The 19,424-nt window shown below is 46.7% G+C and overlaps 1 long non-coding RNA gene across 1 annotated transcript in view; it reads right to left on the bottom strand.

The window, feature by feature from the left end:
• The window catches only part of LOC309639455, a 177,860-nt gene extending 165,707 nt beyond the window's left edge, over nucleotides 1-12,153 (bottom strand). Inside the window, exon 1 of the long non-coding RNA XR_014251662.1 lies at nucleotides 3,352-12,153. This is a non-coding gene — a long non-coding RNA (uncharacterized lncRNA). The remainder of the gene's footprint in view (nucleotides 1-3,351) is intronic.
• Nucleotides 12,154-19,424: the final 7,271 nt, after the last annotated feature.

Below are 19,424 nucleotides of genomic sequence, written 5' to 3'. Positions count from 1 at the left end.
GGCCAGTCCACAAATTTCTATTTAATTCATAATGTTCCTAAAGTTTATTATTAACAGTGCAATGTTAACTGCACTTGGTCACCATTTATAGTGTGGCTTATGTGAGAAAATGCATTTTAGTTTCCCATTTGGAGTGCAGGCGTGCATCTCACTTCTAGGTGGCATCAGGGGGCTGGGGGCTCCTTAGGGAGACCGGGGGATGGGGTGAGTATTTTGGGTACCAGAAACTCCTTACTTCTCCCCCACAGTGGACAGAGGGCTCCATGCCCCAGAGGTTCTGAATCAGGAAACAATGGGCCAAGTTCCCATGGTGAGATTGGGCAGGGACAGGAATTCAGACACAAATGCCTCTCCCACCTTGTTGCAGCAGATCAGTCATGGTGCCTGCACACACTCAGTGGCCCTGATCAAAGAAGTAACTGAACCCTGACTGGTCCAGGTAGGCCCCTGATTGCAGGCAGCCCATGTGCAGGCCACTTGGTGACCATGTGGAGGGAAGAGCTCTGCTCGTTAGGGGTGATGGAGGTGTGCAGAGTTGATCCACTTGGCTGCCTCCAGAATTTGGACTGTGGAATAGAGAGGGAGCAGGTCAGCTGGCAGCGGGAAGGACTGGGCTAGAGGCACACACTCATCAGTCAGGGGCCCAGGATGCGGGCAACAGGCATAGACTCTAGCCGATCAAACAGAAAAGAAGTTTCTGAAAAGCACGCTGGTTTACACGCTGTAGCGAGCTCTGTCAGTGCCCTTCCCAGACCCCCGCATTCACTGCCACACACTGAAGACTGCTTACTGCCACAGTGGATAGATCTCTGGCCACAGGGAACATGCTTGGCCTGTTTGCAGGGCAAAGGAAAGTGCTGGAGAGTTCGTGCCCTTGGAAGCAGCTCTCAAATGATGACAGATGGAAAGCTGGCAAATAAATATCTCAGCTACCCCTTCCCTCAATTGAGATGACTCTGAGGCATGTTCCATACTGTCTCCCAGGCTCCCCAGCAGGGTTGAGCTCCAGTTGCCCTTAGTGGTAACTCGCTTGATATGAGTTATCTATTGCTGTGAAATAAACCATGCTAAAATTGCATGGTGTAAAACAATAATGGTTCTTTATTTCTCATGATTCTGTGGGTTGGCTGGTGGTCTGCTGGTCTCACCTAGGTTCCCTCCTGCAGCTGCATTCAGCTGGACGCTCGGCAGGATAGAAGGTCTAAGACAGCCTCACTCACATGCCCGGTAGCTGGCTGGGTGCCTCAGTTCCCTCCCTGTGATCTCTCATCCTCCTGTAGGATAAACCAGATTCCTGTGAGGCGGTCCGTCAGTGTTCCCAGAGACCACAGGCAGAGCCGCAGGACTTCTTTAGGCTTAGGCTGTGGAACTCACTCAATGCCACTTCTACCATATTCTATTGGTTGAAACAACTCCCAAGGCTGGTCAGATCCACGGAGCAGATTGCTCCACCCCTGGATGGGAAGAGTGGTGAAGTCACATTAAGGCATTATCAATTGATCCCTTTTTTTTTTTCTTGTGATGAGTACTTTTAAGATCTACTCTCTTAATAGCTTTCAAATGTACAATGCAGTGTTATTAACTATAGTCACCATTCTGTACATTACAGCCCCTTGACTTATTTATTTTATAATTGGAAGTTTGTACCTTTTGACCCTGTTCACCCATTTTGCCCACCCTCCACTACCCGCCGCTGGCAACCACCAATCTGTTCTCTGTATCTATGAGCTTGGCTTTTAGTTTTGTTTTTGTTTTTGTTTTTAGATTCTATATATAAGTGAGATCATACAGTATTTGTCTTTCTCTGTCTTGGCTTATTTCACTTAGCATAATGCCCTCAAGGTCCACCCATGTTGTTGCAAATGGCAAGATTTCATTCTTTTTTATGGCTGAGTAGTATTCCATTGTGTGTGTGTGTGTGTGTGTGTGTGTGTGTGTGTGTGTGTGTGTGTGTGTGTGTATACACACACCACATCTTTATTCATTCGTCTGTCGATGAACACTTAGGTCATTTCCATATCTTGGCTATTGTGAATAATGCTCAATGAACATGAGGTGCATGTATCTTTTGCTAGTGTTTTTGATTTCTTTGGATGAGTATCCAGCAGTGGAATTGCTGGATCATATGATAGTTCTATTTTTAATTTTTTGAGGAACCTCTATACCATTTTCTTTTTTATTATTTTGGCCGTGCTGCGCAGCTTGCGGAATCTTAGTTCCCCAACTAGGGATTGAACCTGGACCACCGCAGTGAATGTGCTGAATCCTAACCACTGGACCCCCAGGGAATTCCCTATACTGTTTTCCATAGTGGCTGCACCGGTTTACATTCCCATCAACAGTGCATGAGGATTCCCTTTTCTTTACAACCTCGTCAACGTGTGTTATTTTCTTGTCTTTTTTGAGAATAGCCATTTGAACAGGTGTGAGGTGATATCTCGTTGTGGTTTTGATTTGCATTTTCCAATGATCAGTGAAGTTGAGCATATTTTCGTGTACTTGTTGGTCATCTGTATGTCTTCTTTGTAAAAATGTCTATTTATGTCTTCTGCCCATGTACAGTAAGTCCCCTACATAGGAATGAGTTCTGTTCTGAGAGTATGTTCGTAAGTCCAATTTGTTTGTAAAAACAACCAGAAAAGAATGAACAAAATGGCAATAAGCACATACCTATCAATAACTACTTTATTTTTTTAAAAAATTATTTATTTATTTACTTATTTATTTGGCTGTATTGGGTCTTCATTGCTGCGCGTGGGCTTTCTCTAGTTGCGGCGAGTGGGAGATACTCTTCGTTGTGGTGCGTAGGCTTCTCATTGCGGTGGCTTCTCTTGTTGCGGAGCATGGGCTCTCTTGTTGTGGAGCATGGGCTTCAGTAGTTGTGGCACACAGGCTCAGTAGTTGTGGCTCGTGGGCTCTAGAGCACAGGCTCAGTAGTTGTGGCGCACAGGCTTAGTTGCTCCGCGGCATGTGGGATCTTCCTGGACCAGGGATTGAACCCGTGTCCCCTGCATTGGCAGGCGGATTCTTATCCACTGCACCACCAGGGAAGTCCCTCAATAACTACTTTAAATGTGAATGGATTAAATTCTCTGATCAAAAGACATAGAGTGGGTGAAAAAACAAGTCCTACCTATATGATGCCTCAAGAGACTCACTTTAGCTATAAAGACACACACAGACTGAACATAAAAGGATGGAAAAAATATTCCATACAAATGGAAAATGAAAGAAAGCTGAGGTAGCTATACTTATGTCAGACAAAATCAACTTTAAAACAAAGATTGTAATAAGAGACAAAGAAGGGCATTATATAATGATACAAGGTTCAATTCAACAAAAGGATATAACATTTGTAAATATGCAACTGATTTCTTTTTTTTTTTAACATCTTTATTGGAGTATAATTGCTTTACAATGGTGTGTTAGTTTCTGCTTTATAACAAAGTGAATCAACTATACATATACATATATCCCCATATCTCCTCCCTCTTGCGTCTCCCTCCCTCCCACCCTCCCTATCCCACCCCTCTAGGTGGGCACAAAGCACTGAGCCGATCTCCCTGTGCTATGCGGCTGCTTCTGACTATATACAACTGCTTTCTTATCATGACAGATGAGGGTTAGTGCTCTTACACCAGTATCCTCTCTCCTTCCCTTCTCCATCCTCCCAATATGGTTATTTTACATTTTTTCTTGAAACAACATTCAGAGACTCTGTTATTATGCCTAGGTAAAAATTATTCACAGCTGAGCGTTATAATGCATGTTATTGTTCCTTTCTTATTTTTTTGCTTTTGTTTTCCCCCCAAATTAATAATTGCTTTGTTGCTTTTATTTGCTTAACTTTTTTTATACCCATCGCATGCATATTCCTCCAATGTACACTTTTCCATAAGGTCAATCGTAGGCGGTAATCTATCATTTCCAATTTTTTTTTTTCCTGGAGTTGTCCCTCCTGGAGACTTGCATTTTTCTGCAGGCTGGACTTGCTGTCCTCTAGGCCTGCCATCCAGTTGTCATCCTGGGACTTTCTTCTGCTGTCATCTGTAAAATTTCCTTTGCTTTCCTCTTGAGTTGGGGGGTGTGTGTGCTTATATGTCCCGCATCTCAAGGCTTTCTCTTCTTTGGTTTACTCCCTTGCTTTCATAAAGCACATCATCAGGGGAACTATGTGTTATAGCAGCAAAGGTCTTGATAACTACTGCTCCAGTCTGGACTGACTGCTCTCCAGGGTGTCCCTCCACTATCCTCCAGGAAATTCCTTTGGCTTTTGGTTGGATCTCCTGTTTCCTGTGTCCCTCTTTCTTGGTTTTAGTGGTGAACAAGTTCTAGTAGCTTCTTGCGAAAGAGTTTGGAGTGGTGCTTTCTGGAGACTGCATGGCTGAAAAATATCACTCTCCCACCTGCTTAATAATTTGTCTAGATATAGAATTCTGGGGTGGAAATCATGTTCCTTTAGAATGTTGAGGGGCTTGCTTCATTGTCTTCTCTGCCAGTTTGGACACTGAGAGGTTCAAATCCTTTGAGATCACTGACCCCTCATATGTGACCAGTGCTTTTCTTCTTGGAAGTCTGCAGGACTTTCTCCTTATCCTCAGTGTTCTGAAAATTCCTATTGTCATGCATTAGAGTGGGACTGTTTTCAGCTGCTATGCTGGCAGCTCAGTGGGCTATTCAGTCTTCGTGGTGCAGAATGATTTAAAAGACCCTGGAGCCTACTCTGGGTTGCCTAGACATAAGCCACCTTGGCTCCAGGATCCCTATCTCCTGGTAGGAGGAGCTATGTCTAAGCATAGCTGTAACTACACAGGACCCTAGGGACCTTCCCGGGACAGAAACCCACACTCCACTCCCATGTCTTCCACCTGCTTCTTGTCTGTAGAAAAACTTTAGCATCCTAAGCCTTCCCCAAGTTCCAAAGAATAAATTTAATCAGAGAAGTGAGAAAATGCAGAAACAAAGGAAAAATCAAGCAAGACAAAATAATAATAGTTTAGCCATTAGACAAAGTCAAGGACATTTAGTTCCTCCTCAAAGGCTATAGATAATATTCTGAGCCACGTCCTTAAGCTGTTTTGTAGATACTGAAACCCCAACCAGGTAGAAGAAGTTAACTATATGTTGACCACAAGCACATAAACCCCAGACAAGATGGAACCAGAAGGTTGATGATGTTGACTCCTGGTTACCTCACCACCAACCAATCAGAAGAATATCCACAAGCTGATCACACACATCACTACTTTTTCCATCACCCTTTTTTAAAAAACCTTTCCCTAAAAGCTTTTTCACTTTGGGTCTCCCTTTTGTAGGCAACTGTAGGAAAGCAGTCTTGTCAAGGGAGACCCACAGTGAGGATGGGGTCCCTCCACTGGAACCAGACCCATACTGCATCCAAGCAGCACCATGGCCCCAACAAACCTCCCTGTGAAATAATGGCAGATTCAGGGATTGCCACCCCTTGTCTTCTTGTCTCTTCGTACAGACCCTGGGCTTGTGGCTTTCTCTTTCCCCAGTAAAGACTATTCCTTACCACTTACTGAGAAATGCTGTGAAATTCTCCTTGAAGCCTGACACAGGTCAGAGGTGAAGACCCTGAAGGACCCATTTTTACAATAGCTCTGTAACTCCTGTTCTTCTGGATAGGAAAATACTCTTGAATTATTTTGAGAATGATTTCATTATCTCTGTTTTCTCTGTGTTCTCTGTCTCTTTGTCTCTGTCTCTTTCTCTCTCTCCCTCCCCTATTATTCTGACCCTGGAGTATCCAGGGTTTTTTTGTGTCTCTGTTCTCCTTTCTGGGAGATTTCCTCAAGTTGAGCTTCCAAACTTTCTATTGAGTTTCACGTGTCTGCTCTCATGTTTTTGATTTCCAAGAACTCTTTTTTTGTTCTCTGAATATTCTTTAAAAAATAGCATTCTGTTCTTGGTATGCAGCATCTTCTCTTATTTCTCTGGGGATATTAATGATCTTTAAAAATCTTTTTTCCTTCTTCCTGGATAGTTTCTGCTGCCTCCAGTTTGTTTGGTCTCTATACTCATTACTGGAGGTTTTAATGGGAAGTTCAGTAACCTTTGGTTGTCTGCTTATGATTAAGTGCAGTGGTGGGCAGGGAGGCACCAAAATACTGACTGGAAACTCTGAGCGGTGGATGGGGCTCTTTGTCTTTGAGCTTCACTGTAGGGTGATCCTGGTTAGCCCTTTGTTGGGGGAAGATCTTTCCTCTTGGATGCCCGGAGACTTCTTTTCTGATCTCCTGTCTGGAGGGTAAAGGTCTGCTGCCAGTGTTGTGGATGCTGATTTGGGGAGGAGAACTTGAGGGGGAGGAGGTGTGGGAACATTAATTAACTCCCCTAAAACAGAGATAAAGATTCTGCTTTATCTTCTTCAGAGAATAAACATCCAGACCCCCTGTCACGATGGAGAAGGGGGTGGATCCCCAGCACTGTAGAGTGGGGAAGGGGACCTAGGGAATCTGGCCACTTCTCAAGTCTAATTTTTGTCAGTCCCTTACTCCCAATTCCAAGGGTACCACTGAGGTCAGCTCTTGAGCTCTTTGAGAATTCTTCAGTGGAACTGGATCCTTTCTCAGCTTTTTCCCATTTGTTTCGTATTCAGCTCCCTTAGGCCTGCCCATTCCAGTTACCATTTGTCCATTTGCTTTCCAGCCTCTCAAACTTTTCGCTGAAATCTCTTTTTCTGTCTTCCCTGTCCTTGTAGGTTTATGTCTTTAAACAAATCTTTTTATTAGTTTTAGTGAATTTTGGAAGGGAGTGAATGTCAGGGTATGTGTTCAATCTGCTTTTTTTGCCTTCTCTCTCACTATGTTCTAATTATCCTACCAAGTGATCAGATCCTTTTAGAAGCCTCAGTCCTGCTGACTTCATCTGTCTGTCACCTGGCAGTTAGGCCAGGCCCCCATGGGCTGCTTCTCAAATTGCTGCAGCTGGGAGGCGGAGACAAGTTCCCTAGAGACAGAGCCCCAACCTGTCCAGGCCTCTCAGAGCCCCACAGACCTGCAGCTCCTTCACAGAGAGCTGGGAGGGAGGGAGGGAGGCCCTGGTCATTGGTGACTACTTCTGTGCGAGGGGTGGAGTCCAGTCAGGTGTGGCCAAGGACAACCCAACCCAATAGCCTGGGTGGGCAGCACAGCTGCCTTCAGGTCCACATGGCTGGATGCTGTGGATGGCAGAGAGGATGCACCGCACACTGGAAGGACACTGACATTGCTCTTTCCGCTCTTCATTCAAATGCTTGCCTTCTGAAGCCTGATCACCTTGGGGGTCCAGGCTCCTTCTGTTCAGAACTGGGGCCGACTCTTGCTTGTTAGGATAACTCCTTCCTGGTGATGATAGCCTCCCATATATTGGCAGCTCTTGCTCTGGAGTCTGCAGTGCAATTCATGGGACACTCTTGTTGCCCACCCAACAGCTGCAGCCTCTCTTCCTGCCTAACAGAATATTCATTGGTACGGCTGGGGTCATGCCAACCCTAGGGTGGATCATGTGGGGTCAATGCCAGTCATAGAAATCCCATTCCCCTGTGTCTTGACTTCCAGGGGTGGGTATGCCACCCAGTTCTGGCCAATGAGGTATGTGTCTGGGCTAGGCTAGGGGATGGTGTAGTGTGTGGTGTAATTTCTGAGAAAATTTTTCCTTTTTGATGAAAAAGAGAGTTGCCCAGAGATGAAGCCTTTCTCCCCTTCCTTTCCTTCTTGTTTTGAACTCTATCATGTGAGGATATGATGCCTGAGCTAGGCAGCCATTTTACAACCATGAGGCAATGAACCCAGAAAAGTAAATTTTGTACACTGTGGTTAGTGAACTCACAGGTAGAAAGAGTATGGGACCTTGATTACATTGTTGAGCCTCTGAACCCATCCTGATACCCCATTTACTCCCACCAGGGGACTTGCCAAATCAACAATAAATGGGGACTTCCCTGGTGGCTCAGTGGTTAAGAACCCGCCTGTCAATGCAGGGGACATGGGTTCGAGCCTTGGTCCGGGAAGATCCCACATGCCACGGAGCAACTAAGCCTGTGTGCCACAACTACTGAACCTGCACTCTAGAGCCTCCTAGCCACAGCTACTGAGCCTGCAAACCTAGATCCCGTGCTCCGCCAACAAGAGAAGCCACAGCAATGAGAAGCCCGTGCACTGCAACTAAGAGTAGCCCCCGCTTACCGCAACTAGAGAAAGCCCACAGGCAGCAACGAAGACCAAACTCAGCCACAAATAAATACATAAATTTATTTTAAAAACAAACAGAAACAATAAATGAACTCATGGTTTGAGCCTCCATAAATAAGGTTTTCTGCTCATTACTGTTAAAAGAAGCCTGACTATTAACACTCACAGACCATGTTTCTGGTCTCAGATTCTTCTGGTGCCTGGAAAAAAACTTAGTCAGTTTGGGCTGCTATAACATAGTACCATAGACCAGGTGGCTTGTAAACAACAGAACTTTATTCCTCAGAATCCTGGAAGCTAGAAGTCTGAGGTCAGGGTGCCAGCATAGGCAAGTTCTGGTGAGGGCCTTCTTCCAGGTTGCACACTGTCATCTTCTCCTTGTATCCTCATTGTGGTAGAGAGCAAAAGCAAGCTCTCTAGCAACTCTTCTAAAGGGCCCAAATCCCATTCACAAGGGCCCCACCTTCATGACCTCATCTAATCATAATTACATTTTAAAGGCTCCACTTCCTAGTACCATCACACTAAGTGGGGGAGTTGGGTTTCCACATATGAATTTTAGGGGGACACAAACTGTGAGTTTTTAACAAAAGCTATGCCTCATGGTAACTGAAGATAAACTAGCAATTTATTCATTCAATATTTATTGAGTGCCTACTGTGTGCCAGGCACTGATTTAGGTAGAGAAATAAAAATGATACAGAGAGGCCTGGGCCTGGAGGAAGCAGGGCAGATGAAGGGATTTAAGAACACATGCAAAATAATAACCCAAGGTGGGCTTAGCCTCATGCTGGGGGCAGGGGAGGGCCAGCTGTGGGAGGTGTTTATCTAGGAGGTTATCCTGGCAGAGATGGACCAGGAATGGAAAATTCAAGCGCCTTCAGCGGGGGCAGGTAATGAAATGAGACGTGTGAGGCTGGGTAGGGAGTAAGACCATAGGGAGTGAGGTTATGTGGTGGAGTGAGGAGGTTTGCAATAAAAACCAAACACAGCCAAGGCTCTGCTGGCTAAACAATCACCCACCAAAGCCCCCACATCTGCTGGCCTGAACATTGTGTGGCTGCCAGATTGTGACCTGCCAGGAAATGGCCGAGGGTCCCTTGTGCTGTCACCTCGGGTAGTGTCCAGGTGTCTCATGGTCAGTCGGAAGCATCTAGGATGAATATGCTGCAGACCCTGGCTCCACACTGCAGATTCTCCCTTCAGCCACGACTGCTATAAGCTGGCATGAGGGCAAGTCCTTTGGGTCAGAAACCCAAAAGGGGTTAAGAGTCTGAGGGCCAGAGAGCGCTGGAGGAGGCAGGGACTCTGCAGAGCATCTGAATGAACCCCTCGATGTACAGATGTGAAGATGGGACCCAGAAGGACAGAAATGTGAAGTGGGAGCCCCTTGTCACTAGAAGTATTCTTGCAAAGGCTGAGTGACCGCTCGTGGGTGACGCTACAATGAGGAGTCTCCTTCTGAGATGGTGGATGGATTGGACTTTGTAAACCATCCCTTCTGGTTCTGAGAGTTCCTGATCCCAGGCCCCCCACGAAGCCCTTCTCCCTGTGGATGGCAGCTCATTTCCTTGTTCATTCAATTTGAACACTCCCCATCTGGCTTTGCTTTGGAGCAGTTATTATTGGTAATCAACCATCAATTTAGCCCTAATGACGCAACCTGAACACATGTGGGGCGAAGCCTGGACCACAACTGCCTTTCAGGGGGACAGCCCCGGGAGGTCTGGCTGGCCTCTGACCTCTTCCCACCTCCCTCCAGGCCCAGTTAGGGGGTAGAGGCTGGGTCCCTGCCCTAAACCTTTCCCTCCGCCTTCCACATCCCCAGGATCAGCCTCCAAGACCTCAAATCCACCTCTCTGCCAGGCCTAAAAGGAAAGTCCATTTCTGGAATCTGAGGGTATGACTACCTAGAGAAGCGGGGACAGGAGCCCCAGGAGAGGGGACAGGGAGGCAAAGGCTCTGGAGGGAAATTCAGCTCCCATGGTAGATATGCTAAGGAGGGCTGAGCAGTGCTTCCTGAGCTGTGGGAAGACTCAACTTCTAGAAGGCTGAAGGTCAGAGGGGGCTGGTGCATATATTTACTTGAACATTTACTGCTTTTTTCCAAGGCAGGAAAGGTTTTCAGCAGGGACAATGCCTTAAGCCAAAGCAATGAGGAATGGTGGCATTTTAAGGCTCTGTGATAGATTCGGGGAGAAGTGTTGAGGGGATGGGTGGGAATTCTGGGCTCCTCAAGTCCCTCTGAAAAGTGAGGCCAATACCTAATGAGGTGTAGGGCCAGCCTGGCTTCTTGGGATTGGGACCAAGAGTGACACGCTGACAACTAGAGCAGAATCTCATGGTGGAGGGGAGCACCAGGGGTAGGCGGCACACCTGGGTGTGAATATTGTGCCCTTGACCTGGATAAAGCGACCTGGCCTCTGGGAGCCTCCGTGTCTTCAGCTGTGAAATGAGGACAAGCTGAGCCACGCCGTCCTTTGCAGGGAGGGAAGAGGAGCGAGTGTGAGAAGTTGTGAGGACAGAGAAGGCAGGCTGTGCAAGCGGGAGGCCTCAGGCCCCAAGCTCCGCCTCACCCCCATAGCCCTGCTTCCAGTCTCTTAAAGGCTGGATCACCTCATTCTAACCAGAGTTCCTTGTGGGCCGATCACACAACGGCTGCAAAGTCAGAAACTAGGTTGAAGATCAAAATGCTGGCCTGAGAGTCTGATTCTTTTAGAAAAGAAAATCCTCAATTCCGGTTGGATTAAAAATTTCTTTTGTTCTCTCGAAGCAGGCTCAGAGAGGCAGAGTCAGGAGAAGCGGAAGTGATTTTAAAGTCACTCTCTTGTCCAAGATCACTTCGTGGTTCCCCATTGTCAACAGCATGGAGCAGCCCCTGGTGCCAGCAGAGTGCTGGGTGCTGGGCACATGGAGGAGAGCAAAGCCCTCGGGGGCGGGTGGTCTAGGTCTCGCATCTGGATTTTTCCCAAATGCCCCCTCACCATCTGCAGGAGATTCACCAGGGAAGGGAGGTGGGGCTGGCTAAAATGTAGTTTCCTAGGCCCGGCCCTGGGGCCTCCTGAGAATCTCAGGGACTGGGACCTGGGTATCTACCTTTTAAGACATCTCCGTATGATTCTTACTCACACTGAAGTGTAAGAAGCAGTCCCTACGGATGGTGACTCTAGGGACTGGCCTCCACCCCCTACATGGATTTCCACCCTTTGCCCACCCCACCAACCAAGGTGGACACTGCGGAGGGAGAATGAGGAAACCAAGGAACTAAGAAAAGTCCTAACACCCCCGTTGCCTCAAGGGCAGGCTAACTCTTTCATCCCCTCACACTCAATTTGTTCCATCTGCCCTAACGTTCGTTGACTACGTTGGACATTTCCTTCCCTTCTTCTCTGCATCTTGACGTGCATGGAAGTAGTGCCTCTATTTAGGAACTTAGAGCTTACACGTGTCCAGAAGCCTGAACATATTCTTGCATCCCAGGAGAAACATCTCACCTCTGTCTGTACCCATGTAGACAGGAATCACAGGTCACGTGGTGAATTTACACCTGGCTGTATGTGGGAGAAAGTGAGGGAAAGTTGCAAAATAACAATGGCTTCAATGATATAGAAATTTAATTCTTTCTTATTTTAAAGAAGTCACAGAGAGGCCATCTGGGGCTGGTAGGGTGGTTTTATGAAAGCATCTAGTGTCCAGGCTCTTTCAAACTTGCTTCTACACCATCTGCATGAGATTCACTATGTACTTTCCACTTTATGGTCTTACATGGCTGCTCCAGCTCCTGCCCTTACATCATCTTCCAGTTAGTGCAAATAATAAAGGAGAGGAGAAAGGCACACCTCCTCGCCTTAACACCTTCTGGAAATCATACATGAACTTCTGCTTATATCTCACTGGTCAGAACGTAGTCACACAGACAATGGGGGCACCTAGCACTCTGCAGCACCATTGTAGTCCTCCTCAACCCGAGGCATGTTTGCTGTGGTCGTCCTTACATTTGAGTTGATTTATGAATATATATGACTGCCTCATGCAAATAAGAGCAAACTTGGAGAAAATGTGGAACAGTGAGTAAGAGTTAGAATCAGATAATTACAAAGGGAATGAGAGCAAAGCGGAACTTTTCAGAGATGAGTATATGAGATTCCTTGAATGGCATCACTTTGGATTTAGGAACAATTGGGCTTGGGAACCACCTTTGGAATCTTACATCCTCATAAAGGAGGGAATGCCTATAGAACATTCTTTTTCCTGGTTAAAAATTTCAGGAGTGTCCCCTGTTCCTCCTTTACACTTCTGGATCAATGTGCCATTCTGAAGTCTGACTTTTGACCCCACCCCATGATTTATCTCCCTAACTGATTTCCCAGTCCCAATCTACCCACACCTCTTCATTTTGTGCACAGATTACTCTTCCTGATTAGCTCACACCTCTGCTCAGAAACCTCCAGTGTTCCCCACTGCCTACCAAATAAACTCCTGATTTCTTCACCAGGTGTGCACACCCCCGCTCCGCGACTCTATTCCCATCAAATAAACCCTCTGGCTGTTTCCTTAACTAACCCAGTGTCTTGGCTTCTCTGGCCTCCATGTAAGCTGTTCTCATAGCTGGTGTACCTTAAGAGGCTTTGCGTTTCCCTCTGCCACTGCCGGAGAAGACCAGGTCCTGGCTGGCTGAGGCAGGATGAGACACACGTGGAGCAGAGCTCCCAGCAACCCACAGACCAGCAGCATCACCGCAGCTGCCTCGTCGCACGGGCAGAGCTGGCCAGTGAGGCCGGTCCCCAGCCAGCCCGCACGTATGTGAGAATAAATGCTTATTGCTGTCCGCCACTGCAAGTTTATAAGTGTGTATCATGTAATATTATCGTAGCAATAGCTAGCCCATCCACCTGACTAGATACCTCTCTCCTCATCTGAACCCCTGCAGTATTTTCGGTGCCTCTTGTATGAATCACTTCTACCTTCAGCAAGAATTAGGTTTGGATGTGAACACAACCCAGAGAAACAGTGGTTTAAACAAGACAGGAGTTTATTTCTCTCTCATACGATGGTTGTGAAGTAGGTAAACTGTCCACAGCTGCCATGGGTGTGTGAACTGAAATTCAGCCCGAGCTCCTGGCCTAGGGCTGTGAGGCGTATGAGGAAAAAGCACTGTTTTCTACTTTGCCCAACCCAAAGAAACATCTTTTTGTGTGCCTGCAGCGTGAAGGATGTGTGCCTGCTGTCTTTTTGTGTATTTCTTAAAATTAACCATCACATAAACAAAAGTAGAGAGAATAATATAATGAACCCTCATGTATCCTTCATTTAATTCCAACAGTTATCAACTCAATGCCAATCTAGTTTCATCTATACCCCTCTCCCTGGGATATATCATTTAATATATCTGTAAAGCATCTGAAAATAAGGATTCGTTGTGTAAACACAACCACAATACCATTATTCCATCTAAAAACCCAATAATTCCTTAATATCATTAGTATCTAGTCAGTGTTTGCATTTCCCCAATTATTTTTATAGCTTATTTGTTCATCACATCTAATGAAAGTCTAAATGGTGCATTTGGTTGATATATCCCTTATGCCTCTATAGGGCCCCCCTCCATCTCCTTTTTTCCCTTTATAATTTTTTTTTGAACACAATGTTTGTCCCATAGAGTTTCCATGATCTGGATTTTGCTAAGTGCACACTTATAGTATCTTTTAATATGTTTCTCTGTTTCCGGGGCTTCATATCAATTGGAAATTAGACCTAGAGGTTTGATTCGGCTCAGGTTCCATTTTCTGGAAGGACTACTTTATGAGTGGTGGTCTGTTCTTTTATCAGGAGGCAAGTCATGTCCCATGTCTCTCTTTTGGTGATTTTAACAGCTGTTGATGGTCATTGTGTAGAACTATTGTTTCATTAAGATGGTACTCTCATTATATCACTTCTTCATTTATTAGTCAATACTTCTATAAAGAGAAGCTTGCCTCATCCAATTTTTCATTATCCTGAAATGGAGTTCATAGAAGAAAAGGTAGGATAGATGCTTGATTCTTTCTATTTATCAGTTATTTGTTTGGTTTTTTTTAAAATGGCTTCCTAGCATCCTCAAAATCAGCTCTGTTTTCTAAGAAAGCCATCCCTGCTTCCATCCCTTTCCCCAGGGTAGAGTCACAGGACCCCATCTCCCTGCCAGGTGGTCTGGGATCTTCAGCATTTAACCTGGACAGCTGGTGCTCAGACAATTTCCCTGTTACAATGGAGAGGGGGGCTGTGGACCCTGGGTACCTGTCTGTGTTTCCCATTGGCTCCACCTGTGTGAGGGCTGAGACATGCTCTTGGCACTTAGTGAGTGCGCAAGGAGCGCAGGAGTGACAGGTTCAGTCCCCGCCGGTCCTATCTGTCCCACCGCCCAATTTCCCATTCAGCCAGGCCCTGAGCTGCCTCCTGCAGCCTCACTCACCCCAAACTCCTCCTGCTGCTGTTCCTTTCCCTTTCCTTCCCCTCCCTCTCTTCCTCTTCTTCCTTCCCTCTCCCTCTCCTCCTCCTCCCCCTCTTCTCCTCCTCCTCCTTTTTCTCCCCTTCTCTTTCCCTCCCCTTCCCCCATCTCCAGCTCCTTCTTCTGCATTTACTTCTGGCCTTTGTTCCTGTTTTGCCTCCTTGACTCAATGCCTCCCCAGTTTTCTCAGCCTGTTGGAAATGGACCCAGCCTTTAGGGTCCTCTCCTTCCCTGCTCTATCCTGAAGGATTCCTTGAGTACTCAAGCCCACCCTGACTTCCATCTGACTCACTGTCATGCCTGGTTAAGCCCCACTTGGATCCCTTTCTTTTCTTGTGTTTATGCCCAGATCCCCCCATTGATCGTCAGTGCCGGGGGCCATGCCTCTGTCCCCAGCAGGCTGCATCTAGCTAGACCTCCTGCCTTGTTCGGCACAGGAGCTGTTGTGTCACCAATCATGGGGGTGCATTGATTGAGGCACTGCTGTTGTGCACAGATTTTGAAAGCTGTGTCTACCTGTTGCCAACACAACCTGGAGAAGAGCAGGAATCTGGTCATCAGTCTTGGAAAATTTTTGATGTCTACGTGACTGAAGAGGTGGATTTGTTTTCATTTGTTGACTAAACGGCAGTGGTGGTCATAACCCAGATCTGATATTGGGCTTCAAAGGAGTAGTTCTTGAAACAGATGCTTCTGGGCTCCAGAAACATGATGCTCTATAGAACCCTTTCTGCAGGTGGCCAGAGTGGAAACGAGAGAGTGAGGAATCAAAGTGTGGGTCAAGGTTCAAAGTGACAGTGCTATTTCTACTTTATAGAGTCAAGTTTCTCCATTTTGGATCAGGAATTATAGATTGACCTTCACCTTTCATTTTTAATATTTCTTCTTGAGTCTTACATGCTAAGCCTGCAAACATGCTCTAGGTATTGATTTTGGCAGTGGGTGGGAAGAACATAGAAAGAAAAAACCACGATGAATGAAATATTTCTATAAATCTCTCTATTCTTAGGAACCTGCTTTACTGTACTTTTGTGGACTTTATGTAATGGGAGGGGGAGTGAAAACAGTCATCCCAGCATAATGGGAAGAAAATGGGAAGTAGGACAGTACTAGGCTGTATGCTGGGAAAAATGGATTCTGGTTGTAACTCAGCCTTGAATTGTTCTGACCTTGTTCATAAGCCCACTTCTGAGCCTCAGTTTCCTCATCTGTATAACAAGGAGATGGACAAGACAATAATCAAGTTTCATTCTTGGAGACACTACTGTATCTATGCTTCTAGAATTCTCTATTATTTACAGAATCCATACCTATCTTCTCCTTTGATCCTCACAATAAACCTTTAATGCGGGTTATTATTACCCATATTAGACAGATGGGTGCATTGAGGCTGAGAGATGGTAGGTTTCATTACAAATGAAGCTTGTCTTCCTGACGCACAGTGATTCCTTCTTAGCAGGAGACGTAGGCCTGTGAGGGAATGTTGGTATATTGGTGAATGGCGGCATCTGCCTGTTATGTTTCTCTGATGTGTGAATATGCAGGTATGAAGGGTATGGTTAGTAGGTGGATTTCCCTAGTTATAGTGCTGGTCTGTTCCTTGATGATTGCTTTCGTCTGATGGATGTTCCATGTTATGGTACAATGTCCACTAAACACATTAACTAGGCACTCATAAATAACAACAGGAGGGCAAGAGGTAGTGGGCAAGGAGAGATGGACAAGTAAAGGGGAAAGAACTAAGGGCTGAAGAGCTAGGCACCATTCTATGTTCTCTACAAGTATTAACTTACTTGGTCCTCACATCAATCCTATGAGGAAGGTTGCTATAATCATGCTCATTTTACAGCTATTGAAACTAAGGCCTGGAGAAGTTAAATAACTTATCCAAGCTAGTAAGTGGCAGAGCCAGAATGTGAAGCCAGGCAATCTGATTTTGGAGTGTGTACCCAAACTACTCTGCTGTCAAGGTCAGATTGGGCAGTCTTAGCCTTTGTGAGCTGCTCTGGTATAAAGTAAAATAAAGAATGCCCACCCAGGGAGATTGGGATTGACATATATACACTAATATGTATAAAATAGATAACTAATAAGGACCTGCTGTATAAAAAATAAATAAAATAAAATTCAAAAATTAAAAAAAAAAAAAAAAGAATGTCCACCCAGGGACTTCCCTGGCGGTCCAGTGGTAGAGAATCCGCCTTCCAATGCAGGGGACACAGGTTCGATCCCTGGTCAGGGAACTAAGATCCCACATGCCGCGGGGCAACTAAGCCCACGCGCATCAACTAGAGAGAGAAAACCTGCACTCCACAACTAGAGAGACAGAGAAGCCTGCGCTCCGTGAGGAAAGATCCTGCACGCTACAATGAAGATCCCGCATACCACAACTAAGACCCGATGCAGCCAAAAATAAATAAAATTTAAAAAATAATTAACTAAATGTTGAAAAAAAAAAGAATGCCCACCCAAAGCTAGCCAGGTTGCAGAGGAATTGGCACACTATATATTGCTGGTAGCATTGACAATGAGTTTTATAAAGCTTTTAAAATGTGTGGCAGGCAGCTTTTAAAAGTTTTCCATACTTGTCTATTTAAGAATGCCAGCCAATCCTAGAGGTTTATTCAAAGTTATAGTTCAACAAAAGCAACGAGCTAGAGGCATGAGAAAGTTCATTGTATGATTTGCAGTAATGGAAAACTGGGAGCAAATTAAGTGCCCAAGAACAGAATATGATTAAGTAATTTCACAGTACATTCACTTGTTGGAATACTATGAAAACATTTAAAATGAAAATTAGGAAGAATTATGTAGAAGGATGGGAAAATGTTTCTGATAAAACGTTAAGTCTAAAAAGCAGGGTAAAAAATATGCAGATTATGATGACAAAACTCATATATAAGCATACTGGCAAAGCCTGAAACAGAACGGGAAAAAACTCTAGTAGTTAGGTGTTTAAGTTCTTTTCATTTAAAAGATTTTTCATTAGTGGTGGCATTATGTTTATTCGATAGATAATGAAGAAAGGAAAGAGCTGGGCAGGAGTGGGTTGACAGGATTGTCAAAAGTGGGGCCTGGAACTGTTGGTGTGTTCCTCCAGTTGCCTTCATCCTTGAGTTCTCTGAGGGCAGCAGAGGTGTTCGGGGTGGGGAAGAGGTCTGAGGGATATGCGTGCACTGGGATCCTGCCCTGCTGTGCCCACTGGGAATATGGTAGGTGTCTCGGCAAAGCCAATCTGCAGTGTTCCCTTTGCTGTCTTCTTCTTCCCCTGACCTCACTTCTCCCATTCTTCATTCTTCAAGTTGCACTTAAAAGTCACTTTTCTGGAGTCAACTCCTACTGCCCTCCCTACCTCCCACCTACTCAGCTAGGTGCTCCTCCTAGCTGTCCCCTTTCCCAGCACCCTATGCTGATACCCATCTCTTCCATTTCTGAGGCCCCTCTGGGCTGCAAGCGTTGGGGCCTCAAACACAACACAAGGTGTATTCACTGAATGGGCCACCTTTTCCTTATCTCAAAAATGGAGGCAGGTTTGGTTGATTAGATTTTTTCCAGCTCCACATACTGCAATTTTACCATCTAGTTTTCCCAGACTCATTAAATAAAGGAGCCACTGAAGGCAAATCTCGGTGTAGGAAATGTCCTCTGTCTTTCTGCGTGTGGATGCCAAGCAGACCCTGGTCTTGCTGAGGACCGTGAGCCTGGTCTGAGGGTCGTGCTGGGATTTTCACAGCAGGTGGGCTAAGTGTGTAGGAACTAGGTCTTAGCAGTCCACCTGACAACTGGGCTGCGGGGTGAAGGCTCTTTGCTTCTGTCTTGCTTGTACCTGGCAGGCCAGTCACAGGCCACGCGAGACACAGTGGCTGTGCCTCCACGTGTGAATCTGAGGAGCCTCCTAGCCCTGATGTCATATATGTGCCTGTGGGCTGTGGAAGTGGGCGTGTCTGTGCACATGGCTGGTTGTGCCTGTGTCCGAGTGGGGAGAATGGTGGTCGAATGGTTTTCTGGGTGAGCGTGCCTCTATAGAACGTGTGCACACACCTCAGTGTACGAGCGGTTTTCAATTCGGCAAATAAATGTGAGCTTTGTGCTCTGCAGAAGCAACAAAGCGGTGCGAAGGCAAGGAGCCTGGGAGGGTACATATCTGCATTGTGTGTCCTCCCTGTGTGTCTTTGGGAATGCGTTCTTGGCACGTGTTTGGTTAACAAGGCTTTCGGTGTGTGCAGGTCTGTGTGGCAGTGCCTGGGTCCCGTGTGCCGCGCTTGCTCTCTTTCCAGCTCCACTTGTGCCCGCAGTCGGGCTCTGCACGTGTGCCAGCCTCCATGCGCACGTCCCCGAGTGACCCGGGAGCGCTGTGCAAGGACCTCCGGGTCGTGTGCACTTGGAGCGCTCGAGCCTGTCTCTCCTGACGCACGAAGGCACCTTCACATGTCTGGGTGCACGCCGCCCGTGTCTGTGTGCTGGGCGCTCCACGCGCGCGCGTTCCGGCCTGCGGGCGACCAGGGACCCGCGCGGGGCTCCACGCGACCCGCGGGGCTGACCCCCTTCCCGCGCCCGGCCACGGGCCACCGCGATTGGCCGCCCGCTCCGTCTCAGCCGTCACCCCTCCTTCCCTCCCCCCGCCACCCGCGCTCCCGCGGTCCCCGCTGTCCCCCGCGGTTCCGGCGAGGCCGCGCCGCGCTGCGCTCCGCTCCCATTGGCTGCGCGCGCCTTTGTGTGGCGGCAGCTGCGGCCCCAGCGCC

The sequence above is a fragment of the Balaenoptera physalus genome (assembly GCF_965194825.1).
Source record: "Balaenoptera physalus genome assembly, chromosome: 12".
Lineage (NCBI taxonomy): Eukaryota > Metazoa > Chordata > Mammalia > Artiodactyla > Balaenopteridae > Balaenoptera > Balaenoptera physalus.
This window is presented reverse-complemented; position numbering and strand designations above follow the sequence as displayed.